Genomic DNA, 12,556 nt, shown 5'->3' on the forward strand with positions numbered 1-12,556 from the left:
GCAGTTTTTCGCCCATGAAAAAACTCCCATTGCACTTCCTTACATTTCGGACTTTTTCCATATTCAAGTCATTATAGGGTACCTTTATGCAAAGTTTCACGTTTCTATCTCATTGGAAAGTACCTAATCAATTTGACGAGTGAGTGAGTGAAACGATTTCTTTCTTGGGTAAGGACAGTTTCTTGCCCATAAAAACTTTCCCATAGCACATTTCTCAAATTTCGGATTTTTCCATACTTAAGTCGTTATAAGGTATCTTTGTGCAGAGTTTGACGTCTCTGTCTCATTGGGAAGTACCTAATCAATTTGATGAGTGAGTGAGTGAAACCATATTTTTCTTGGCTAAGGACAGATTTTGCCCATAAAAATATTTCCATAGCACATTCCTCAGATTTCTGACGTTTTCCATACTCAAGTCATTATAGGGTAATTTTATGCAAAGTTTAAAGTTTCTATCTCATTGGGAAGTACCTAATCAATTTGATGAGTGAGTGAGTGAAACGATTTTTTTTTCCTGGCTAAGGACAGTTTTTACCCATAAAAAAATTTCCCATAGCACATTCCTCAAATTTTAGACTTTTTCCATACTCACGTCATTATAGGGTACCTTTTTGCAAAGTTTCACGTTTCTATCTCATTGGGAATTAAATAATCAATTTGATGAGTGAGTGAGTGAAACGATTTCTTGCTTGGTTAAGGACAGTTTTTTCCCTATAAAAAATTTCCCATAGAATATTCCTCAAATTCCGGACCTTTTCCATACTCAATCATTATAGGGTACCTTTATGCAAAGTTTTAAGTTTCTATCTCATTGGGAAGTACGTAACCAATTTGATGAATGAGTGAGTGAAACAATTTCTAGCTAGGCTAAAGACAGTTTCTTGCCCATAAAAAATTCCCCATAGCACATTCCTCAGATTTCGGACTTTTTTCATACTCAAGTTATTATAAAGTACCTTCGTGCAGAGTTTGACGTCTCTGTCCCGTTGGGAAGTACCTAATCAACTTGATGAGTGAGTCAGTGAGTCTGAAAACTGCATATTTTAGGGGTCCAGTACTGGAATATGGGTGAGGGTGGGAATGTGGGATTTGGCATATGAGTACATCTCTCGGATATCTCCTTAAATTCTAAATTTCATGTTTCTACCCTTAATAGGATCGTTTTTACAAAGCCTCGAAATCAGCGATTTTACCCAAAACTCTTGTTCGTGTATAATATGCTTACGGCAGTGCAGGCCAGTTTTCATTTTCTTCGCGGAACTTGGCTGCCATGCACTGCAGTTCATGTTGATAGTTAGGATATATTTTCGTAGCAGGAAGATTTTCGTTCTTTCTTCTCTCTCTTAGGTATTTCAACACACTTATTAAGTTTTTAAGAATTTATAATGCTCTAACAGCAACTTCATCTTTCCAACCTAACGTATAGCATAAAATTCCTTTGGAAATTTTGTTGAACTAGTAAAGAACACAATCTGCTCTTCTTGCTGGTGTGTTTTTAAATACATTATATAAAACTCTTAGAAAGTCTACGATAATTCCACTCGGTAGCTTTTATAGCAGTTTTAGTCACGCTGTGTAGACCACGTGTTACAAACTCCAAGATAACTGGACCACCATCTATATCCTTAAGTTCCCTAAAAAAACTTAACATTACCATTTCGTCCATCAACGAAGACCTGCAAAAGACGTCTCAAGTGAAAAGACTGAAGTTTACCTTTAAACGAGACTATTAAATGTTATTGTAGAACGTCCTAAGAACGATGATCCAAAATACTTACTAACAACCTGATCTTCCTTGTTACTACAAAATCTAACTATAAAGTCCATTTGTTCAGTTTGGCTTACTTTATTTAAATTTTCATCAAATGAAATACTAAAACAATCACTATTATATTCAAGCTATTTGAACAAACTTCGGGAACTAATTCCCGGCACCGAAACCAGCAAAAACGTCCTCGGGAACTTTGATCAGTGAGGGATAGTTTCGGCGATATGAGGTGCCGAAAGCATGGAAAAATGAACTTCAGAGGGATGTAATTCGAAAACAACGCAACGTAGAGAGTGCGGTTTAGAACATGACACCCGAAATCATACCTGCTTGATTGAAAAATGAATGTTTCAAACAGGATTTGAAAAAACCCGGGCTTTTTTGAAGAAGCCCAACCCACCTGGGCCCATATGGGTATTTTCGGGTTTAATTGGGTTTAATAGTTTTTCAGTTCGAAATATTTCAATGTCTTTGGGACTTGTGTAGAAATGAAAGTTTGCATGTAAATGTGATGTATATTTCAAGATTGTCATTGTCACAACTTGCAACAATTTTCTACTCACTACTGTTTTGAAAAAATGGCCGCCATTTGAAATTTTACATTCGATCGCCGAGAAAATCTACACAGCAAATTTAGCATATCTCGTGCTTCCACCGCCAAAATATACACAGGAAATTTAGTGTGTCTCGTGCTTGTACTCTGAAAATTTTAACTTAAAAGGCCGAAAGTTGTACCCTGTAGTGTGTGTGGTAGAGGCAGACAAACGAGTTGAGTTGATTTTGTATTTAACGTCCCTATATGAGACGGGACCTACTGATTAACGTGGAATCCGAACCACATGAGTTCCCTCCGGGAAGCAAACCCGGGTCTCGCACGCCGAAGACGCGTACACTAACCGCTTAGCCATGAAGGAGCTCGGCAGACAAACGAACAAATGTAGATCAAGTCATCCAGAAGCGTAACTGACGGTTGCCAAATATGAATACCAGAAGGGGTCTATTAATTTAAAACAAAGATACAATTCATGTTGTATGAAATAAATAAATGTTTCAAAATGTCTTATATGAAATTAACATCTTCCAGCGTAAAATAAATAGTTTTATTGTTGAAGTATTCATTTCCGATCGTTCTGCGTTTAATTCGGGAATTTCCGAGCACTTCTTTCACGGCGTGTACATCAAAACTTCCACTAGTACGGAAATTTGAACTCTGCACTTGAAATAGTAAGCGTTACATAGTCTTCGGAACCCCGAGCATTAAGCTTCTTAAATTTGACAAGAACTTTTACGCTATTGCTGGTGTTGATTCTACAGAATGCTTATTTGAAAAGTGGAAACAAATGACTGAACTAAACTGTTGTTGTTGGAAAACCAAATTTTAGTTGCAGAAACTTCTGTTTTACGTCAAAGGTAAGAAATAATACCAATAGTTTTACTAATATATTTACATATGTACTATTAGTACCGGCACCTATGACCTTAAACCCGTAAAACGTATGAGTGATAACGTCCCTCGGTGTCGTCGAGTGGACGAGCACATTATTCACGGAAAGTATTTTCTAAAGTACTAAATTGCTTATTTTACTTCAAAAGGCTATACGCATAATCCATACATTAATTTGTTCTATAACTATCTTAAGCTAAGGTAAGTTTTTTTTTTTTTTTTAATTTATTTAGTGCATTCAGAACTTTATAAAGGTCTTATGTTGAATGTTGTATACCTTAACGCGAAAGCCTCTAATTCGCCCAAGGAAAGTCTAAAATCTGATAAAAGTCACTTACAATATGATCACCTTAGTTGTATCAATAATATACTAACAAATAGCTCAAAAACCCAGGTGGGTTTTAAAGTGAGTTTTTTTCAGATGGGTCCAACCCTGGTTTCAAACCTTCGCAAGTTGTCTGCGAGGGATTCCTCAGAGGAATGTAGGGATTACTCGGCATGTTACAATTATTGACGTCCAGGCCAAACCGCTTAAGCTAAAAATTGAAATTTGGAAAGTTCATAGGATTTGTAACGATAAGATTTTACTTTGACTCGGACACTGACTTCAGTCGGTTCTTATAGGGTGGAACTGTTTGTGCCTCAGTCACTTGTTGGAACTGTTTGTACCTTTAGTGCTGTCACATGGTATATAATCACTTTTCGTGGTCCTGCGTAGTGTAGTCGCTAACGCTCTCGCCTTCGGTGCGAGCGATCCCAAGTTCGATTCCAAATGGGAGCACTCGGTCGAAAAAGTGTAAAACGTTTTTTCAGGTCAGCCACCCTGAATGAGGTTTTCCTGGGTTTTCCTCATTCACACCAGGCAAATGCCGGGGTGGCACCTAACTTATACGTCCCAGGCCGCTTCCTTCCTTATTCAATCCTTTCTTCCTTCTCTTTCCCTGGATTGTGTGCTTGCCGAGCGACGTCATCCTTCATCCTCCGCCGAGGGACTTCATTAAAACGTGAAGGGCTAACTGCCCTTAGATACCGAAAGCCCAGAAATCTAAATCCTAAATCCCTATAGTCACTTTTCACACAACCTTATTGATAAAAAACATGATTTACTCAGATTACGAAACATAGCTGAGTGAATGGAGTTAAAAGCCCCGGACGGCCTGTTTTATTCCACCCTTACTCCCCATGATAACACCACGAGACATTACGTCACGATCGGGTGCTGCAACTTCCTAAACTGCTCCGACAACCGGGTCAGATGAATCGGTTACGGTCACTGTCCGAGTCAAAGTAAAAACTTGCCTTTTTAACGTACGAGAGGGTACCACTACGGAATGATTATTGAAAATTGGACAGGGAAAGAAACTTGGTATTTGAACTAAAATTCGACATGCTTGCAGGTTTATTAGGTACGAGGCCAGCCGTGTGGGAATAACGTTTATTATCATAAAATGTTCAAACCTGGGAATCCCGAAAGATACATGAAACTTGATATTTTGAACTGGAATTCGGTACGGTTATAGGTTTGTGAGGTGCAAATCTCTAGGCAAATAAAAACGGGATCTGAGATGGATGCTAATGCAATATACGAAAGCAAACATTTTACCTTATACTTTTATCCAGAAAATTTTAAGAATTCCCTGAATTTTCCAGTCGATTTGAAATTCCCTGAATTTTTAGGTTTTCCAGGCGCGCAGTAACCATAAAAAATTATTATTTCCTTTAAAAAAAATATATCGTACGTACCAAAAAGTAAAAAAAAAAAAATATTTTTTTTAATAACATTACTTTTAAAAATCTATTTATGCATAGCTCAGGACAAAAAATAAAATAAAATAAAAATAAAAAAATGGGAAGCGCTCTCATATTATTTGTAATCTAAATTGATTGTATCAAAACACACTTCAAGCTTTTCTTATTCGTCATGCTGAAATATTTTTAAAAGTAGAGAAGTAATTTTCTTAAAAACAGAATTATTTTTTCCTATTTATTTTTTTCTTGGGCCGCGGTGGTTCAGTGATAAAGCGTTCTTCTTTGGTACATGAGGTTTTTTTGGGGAACAAACACCGTGTGCGTGGGTTTTTTCGGGGTTCTCCCCTTTTTCCCACTTTCTTCGTTCATTCATTTCTCATCATCACCGACTCCTTTAGTCTAGAAAACCTAAGTGTGAGATATAAACCAAAGATTTCATTTGTTTTATTCTTGAAGAATGCTTTTTTTTTCTATATCTTGTTTAAAATACATTTATCTACCAGAATCAATTACCCGCTTCGCTGGGTTAAATTAAGAAAAAATAGTAATATGTTTCGTTAGGCTATCAGTTTTTACTATTACAAAAGCGCTCGTCGATATTGGTCATTTTCGATGATTTTTATATATCCTCTCTCCTCCCCATGTTGCCGGCCATGGCATCGGAAGTGTCCTTGTTTATCTCAGTGACCCCGAAAAGTCTGAATCCGTCACTGATATTGGTCATTTTGATTCCTCCCATAATTTTTGCGGGGCTGAATTTGGATTAAAATGTCATCAAAAGTGTCACTGTTCATCTCAGTGACCTCAAAAACTAGATTCGACATTAATATCGGTCACTTTCGATTATTTGTAAATGTATTTCCCCTCCTTTAAGTTAGATCGTGAAAGTGATATGACAAAAAACATCTCATGTTCGAACTTCATCTAGGTTGAAAATTTCATCAAGATCGGTCCGGTAGTTCATGAGTTATTAAGTTTTATTTATTTTTATATTTCTCCCCTCCTACCTCCTCCCCTAAGTTCTATCGTCAAAGTGAATATATAAGTACCATCCCAGGCCCGAACCTCATCTATGTTGAAAATTTGATCGAGATGGGTTGGGTGGTTCAAAAGTTATTAAGTGTTATTTATTTTTATATATCTGTCCCCTTCCCTAAGCTCTACCGTCAAAGTGATATGATTAAAAAAAAAAAAAAAAAAAAAAAATCAGGTACGAAATTCATCCATATTGAAAATGTGATTAAGATCTGTCCTGTGGTTAAAGCGTAAAGAAGTCACAAAGAAAGTCACTTTTATTTATTTTTTTACATATATCTCCCGTATCCCCCAACCCTTCGTTGCACTCTAAAAGTGAAACGAAGAAAACATCTCAGGACCCAAACTTATCTATGTTGAAAGTCTGATCGAGATCGGTCGGGTGATTCAAGAGTTATTAAGTTTTATTAATTTTCATATATTTCCCCTCCTTCCCTCCCTCTCCCCTAAGATGTACTGTCAAAATGAAATGATAAAAAAATTGTCAGGTTTGAATTTCATATCTGTTGAAAATTTGATTGAGATCGATTGGGTGATTCAAAAGTTACTAATTCACGAACATAGTCACTTTTATTTTTATATTTATTAATTTTTGTATATCTCCCCTCCACCCCCTCCCTTACGTTGCTCGTCAAAGTGAAATGATAAGAATCATGCCAGTCTCGAATCTCATCTACATTGAAAATTTGATCAAGATCGGTCGGGTAGTTCAAGAGTTATTAAGTTTTAATTTTTTTTTCTCTGGCCCCCTACCCTAAGTTCTACCGTCAAAGTAAATAGCTAAAAACACTCCCAGGCCAGAATCGCATCTACGTTGAAAATTTGATAGAGATCGGTAGGGCGGATCAAGAGATTAAGGGCTACCGATCACTGGCAACATTTTTCGGGCAACTATCTTGTTGCTCAGGCTAAATGCATTGAGTCCTATGAAAGTCCGCTCACTGATGCGACAGCGACAGAAAAGTTGCCGAAGCGTCGCCAAGCAGGGCGACGGAACAGTTCCGCAACATCTAAAAATGCATTGAGTCTTATGGGAGTCCGTCCACTGCGGCGACAGAAAAGTTGCCGAGGTACCTCCAAGCATACAGATAAAAAATAAATGTTTACAATTTTTTTCAGGTAACAGTTCGTTCCGTATGTAGCGCGTGAAAAGAAGTGTTTGCAACGGAAGCCAATACATGTATGTTTTTATTGATGAAGACAATGAGAAATTAATTCAGGAAATAGAGAAACGACTAGCCTTATATATATATATAAAAGTTTGCAAGAATAGTTATTCAGATATAAATTTAAAAAAGAAATTGTGGGAGTAAGAATGTTTCGTCGTTATAAGAACCTGGGATGAGCTTTCCAGCCAAGAAAAAACAACAAAAGTAGGTAATTATTCGATAACTACACATCGCTGCCATACTACTATTTTTATTAAATTCCCACCAAGGTGGAAAAAAATCATGATTTTAAAAAAAAAATCATTTTTGTTGATTTTTTTGATTTAAATCGATTTTTCTGATTTAAATCAAATCTTTCTCCTCGTAAATTACAAGTCGCGAACTGAAGAAAAAGCATTAGGAATTAGTATTAAATACTAATTATGCCATTTAAGTGAAAGTATTAGGGTTGAATTTTGAATTAATCCCCAATTGTTAACCTATATCAATCCCAAACAATGTTTCTTAACCCTTTTAAATTACGGCTTTTTTTAAAGGTAAATTATATACTTTCAGTCAAGCAGCTACATCATCATCCCTATTTATCCTAGGATCATGGTTCATACCTCATCCTCTTCAGAATAGAACAGCCTTTGAAACTGTAACATTCACATTTCCCTATCGTGTCCGTGAAGCGGGAAATTTTGAGAGAAAATGGTATTTTTCTGTCGTTTTTTTTTTTTTTTAATTTTGATTCCCTCTGGACTCCCTTGTGTTGTTAATGCACATATCTCAAAATCAACTGGGAAATACTAAGAGATGCACTAAATGTGTATATAAAATTTCAAGCTATCTTGAATAGTAAGGGCGAGGAAAATATTTAACAATGAGTTAAGAACATCCCCACAATGTCCCAGATTACCCGCATGCAACATAAAAATTTCCTCAGACATCCCTATTTATCCTAGGGTCGTGATTTGTACATTATTCTCTTCAGAATAAAAGAGATTTTCAATCGTACCATTCAAATGTCTCCATCGTGTATCTGGGGCGGAAAAATCACAAAAAAGTGATTTTCTGTTAAAAATATCCTTTTTAACTTTTTACCCCTCTGGACCAACTCCCTATTTTAAGGTAGAGATCTGAAACACTGAAAAATACTAAGCGGTGCATTGAATAAATGTGCAAAATTTCAATCTTCTAGGTGCAAAAGTAAGCCCGCGCAAAATAATATTCCCCAAATACCCCAGATTCCCGTATAAAACAGGATCTCAGGTAACAGTTTCCTGAAACATCCCTATTTATCCTAGGATCATGGTTCGTACATCATTCTCTTCGGCATAGAACAGCCTTTCAAACGGTACCATTCATATGTCTCCATCTGAATCGCGAAAAAAGCTATTTTGTTAAAAATATCCTTTTTTTAAACATTTTTCTCTCTGGATCCCCCTGTTTCCATGCAGAAATCTGAAAATGCTAAGGGGTGCACTAAACGAGTGTGCAGAATTTCAGTCTTTTGAATGCAAAATGGGTAAGTCTTTACTTTGACTCCAACTGTGACTTTAATCGGTTCTTATAGGTTCAGTTACATCTTGGAACTGTTTGTGCGTGAGTCACTTGTTAGAACTGTTCATGCCTTTGGTGTGACGTCTTAGTTCATATTTTTCCCACTAGGTGTCTGTGTAGTCATATGGTAGTTGGTTAGTAGTCACATGTTCTGTGTGCATGTATGTGTGTGCTGCTGTTTGTGGCATTCGAGAAGCGCGTAATTGAATTGGTTGAATTGAGTTAGAAAAAAACCTATCATAGTTGTGGTCTAAACTGAAGATATTTTCCACGTATTCTACAAGTGGACGTTTATTGGTATCTTGTTTGTAATAATAGCAAGTGTGCTCGGTTTAATAAAACGACGTGTGTGCGGAAAGGAACATTTTTCAGTAATGTTGAGTATTGTGCATGTGTTCTTGGTATCTTATTTTTTCGTGTGTGGAATCAGCAGTTATGAGTTCATTATTCATGAGATTTCTCCTATGGCGAAATGGTGAGTGTTTTCTTTCACTGTTAATTCATATTATTTTTATTCTTGATTTGTTTTGCATTTGAGTATTAGGCAAAGTATTTGGTTTGCTGCTGCTTGTCCTATTGTCTTGTTGAGATGTAATTTTTTTTTCTTTGTCATGCACTGATTTATGATTAGAGACGAGTGTTTTTTTTTTTTTTTTTTTTAATTTTTCCCTTCTTATCTTAGCTTTATAGTAGTGGTGTGATTATTATTATTTTGGATGTTTTTATGGTACTTGAGCGGGGGGTTGGGGGGCGGTAGCCCCCCATTTAGATCTCAAAATTCATAGTCACCGCTTCACCTGAATTGATGTTTAGTAACATTGTGGCCCTTGTACTTATAGTATAATTCTTAACATCGTACATTACTTTCACTGTGTTAGTAATTGTAATCGATTCATGTGATCCGGTTCCGGGAGCAGTTTAGGAATGATTCCTAAACTGCTCCGGGAACCGGATCACATGAATCGGTTGAAGTCACAGTTGGAGTCAAAGTAAAAATTTGCCGCAAAATGTAAGCCCCCCCCCAAAAAAAAAAAAAAAAAACAATAGGCATAACAAAAAATCTTTTTAAATTTATGACGTCATCACGCACTATGTCCCGATGCAGAAAGGCGTGAAAGCATATGTAACATGTTCTATAATGTCTCCAGTCTTGGAAAAAAAAAAGTAAAAAGGTTTATTGGTACTTTTTTAATCGAATAATGAAGATTTGATTTTTAACAGAATAAAAATGGTAATATAATTTAAAAGGTTAAGATTTAAGGAAAAAGTATAGCAACGTTTATCAAAATGACACATTTTTTTTCACAAAAGTTACTAATATTTGGCAGGGGTATATTTTTAAAAAAATGGAACTAGCTTGAGGCACGAAATACATAAATTTCGCCTAAAGTTATAAATCTTTTTAAAAAATCGGAGAGGGAATAGGACCCCTCTAAATACGCTCTATTATCTGGGAACAAACAAGCTAACGCGCACACGAAAGAATTTTCGTCTTAAATGTCGATGATTATTTCTCCGTTGGAATAGTTAACGATTTAAAAACCCAAACCCATTGTTACAAAGAGAAGAAAGCAGGATTGCTCTCTTACCCGTTCAAAACGGGATTTTCCCTAATCATCCAGTGCATGACACTTTTTTTCATACTATGCTGTACATACTGTACATTTGAGTCTCCCATAACCGAAATAACAGAACAGAAACGGGATTTTACTTTTTTTTCCACTTTAAATTATTTTATTTCGGAATTTGATTTAAATCAACGATTTTTATTTAAAAAATCAAGTGATTTAAATCAATCCACCCTGGTTCCCACAACTAGAAAAATACAGATAAAATTACAATTCTCAATTTTCTATACACTTCAAATGTAAAAAATCAACTGTACAGTATAAAAATGACTGAATTTAAAACGTGAAGAGTACGCGGAAAGAACAAGGAAAGTCATTTTTTAATTTTATGACTATACGCAGAACATCTGAGAGTAGTCATGGTACAGTGTTGCCGGATTGTAGCTATGTTTCGTTTTGTTATTTCCAGTCGTTTTATATTTTCGTTGTTGTTGTTATATTTTGGTTTGAATAGTTCTTCCCATTCGTATTATAATTATATACGATGTACAGTGCTGTCATTTTTGTCCCTCATTCACGCTACCTTCGTAAGCTTGATAGCATTGGCGTATTTAGGATAAGTTTTTGCTTACTTCTAAAAAGCAAAAACTTTTTAGATCTTAATATAATAATGTTATGTCGTCTGAGCCCATCCCCCTCCCTCGTTGGCAATCTCTTCGAATTATTTAGTTCCGCATTTCAGATGGGTGTCTCACTGTCGAAGAAATGATTCGCAGAATACTTATATCTTGCTTTGAACTTCAACACACCCAAATCCTGTGCACGCTTATTCCCAGTGTGAATTGACAAAGAACTATCTCTCATGACCACGTGAAAGTTCACCATGTGAGGATACATGTCTAATAGACCTTTGAGGACGCTCAATCCACCCAATTTTGAGATTATTTTTCTCCAGACCCCACAGATGGACATGTTAAGAAAAACAGTTCTATTCACTATATAGCGTGTAAAATTTTTCCTTCAGCAATCTCTCACTGTATATAGGAGTACCCAGTATTTAATCCTTCTTAAATTCAGCATTAGCGCCCTAACAATAGCACATTCTTCAAAGTCCATCGTACTGTATCTAATCCCGCCAAATTGTGATATCAAATACCCGGCAACTTTTCTATTGCCGTCGTCAGTGAGCGACGGTGTGGCAACAAAAGTGTTTTGTTGCCGTGAAGTTGCTGACTGTAAGCGACAGCGACAAGATAGTTGCACAACTGTTTTGTCGCCAGTGAGCGGTAGGTCTAAAAGTCAGAAACATAGTCGCTTTCAATTTTATAATATAAATTCGCTTAAAAGTTTCAAGAGCGTATCGCGATAAACGATCATGATTACTTAAGCTCAATAATAGTTGATCCTTCGTAATTTTTTTTTCAAGCTAGCCAAATTACAAATGGTAGTAGCTCAGCATACCAAAAATTCAACCATTTAATAGGGAAAAAAGATACTTACGTATTTATTTTCGTTTCCTTAACGTGTAAACTTCTGAAAACTCGCTACGTGAAAGTTTTTTTCTTTTTTTTTTCTTTTTTACATTTCAAATTTTCGATGTGCAAGTACCGGTAATGTTTTTCGCTTATATAATTTATAATTTCCGTCTTTTTCATTATGATTATAATTTTTCACCAACAAGCACGAATTTGTGCAGTCATTGCCAAAAGCAATAAAAAACGAACTTAATTCTATTTCCTTAGAATTAGCGTGAAATCAAAAATTGTCCTCGAAAAGTGCAAAGGGTAAAAACTGCAAATGTTTGTAAAAAATAATTACTTCTGTACGCAGCTGTACTTGCTTCAACACTGTCAAACTCTAACAGAAAGCACAAATGGTTTAATTTATAAATGTATATGTACTTCTTGTAATAGATGACACCAAAGAATTCGCTTCCCTAATTGAAATATTTTTTTAGCACACGATTATAAACAAAGCACGTTTTTCTTTGGCGTTCACTGCTTAGATTTACCACTAGATGGCAGGCCAATTAGTTATTTAGTGGAAGAGCCAGCTGGGTGTGGAGGTCGTCTGCTATAAGTGTAAGAAACTAAAATAAATATATCGAATAATAGCGGATTGTAATTTATGTTTTTATTACTTATGAAATTGAGAATTTAATGTTGATTGATTACAGTGAGATATTACATTATCTTAGTAAATTCCTGCTTAAATGTTTTTAATATGCTGAATTATCACTGTTGGGGATTCCCCACTCTGCTTTTATCTTTAATATTAT

At 35.8% G+C, this 12,556-nt stretch overlaps 1 protein-coding gene across 5 annotated transcripts in view; it reads right to left on the bottom strand.

Annotated features, from left to right (window-relative positions):
- LOC145674561 (uncharacterized) overlaps positions 1 to 12,326 on the bottom strand; it is a 260,984-nt gene extending 248,658 nt beyond the window's left edge. For 2 of the 5 annotated variants that reach the window (XR_014128978.1, XR_014128979.1), the window contains exon 1: positions 11,779 to 12,310. The gene's annotated coding sequence lies outside the window, so the exon portion shown is untranslated. Of the gene's footprint in view, positions 1 to 11,778 lie in introns of all 5 variants that reach the window. The other 3 variants (XM_081744741.1, XM_081744740.1, XM_081744742.1) reach the window with 2 other exon arrangements.
- Between the last annotated feature and the right edge of the window lie 230 nt (positions 12,327 to 12,556).

This window comes from Thermobia domestica, chromosome 17, assembly GCF_964235325.1.
Source record: "Thermobia domestica chromosome 17, izTheDome1.hap1.1, whole genome shotgun sequence".
In the NCBI taxonomy this organism is placed as follows: domain Eukaryota; kingdom Metazoa; phylum Arthropoda; class Insecta; order Zygentoma; family Lepismatidae; genus Thermobia; species Thermobia domestica.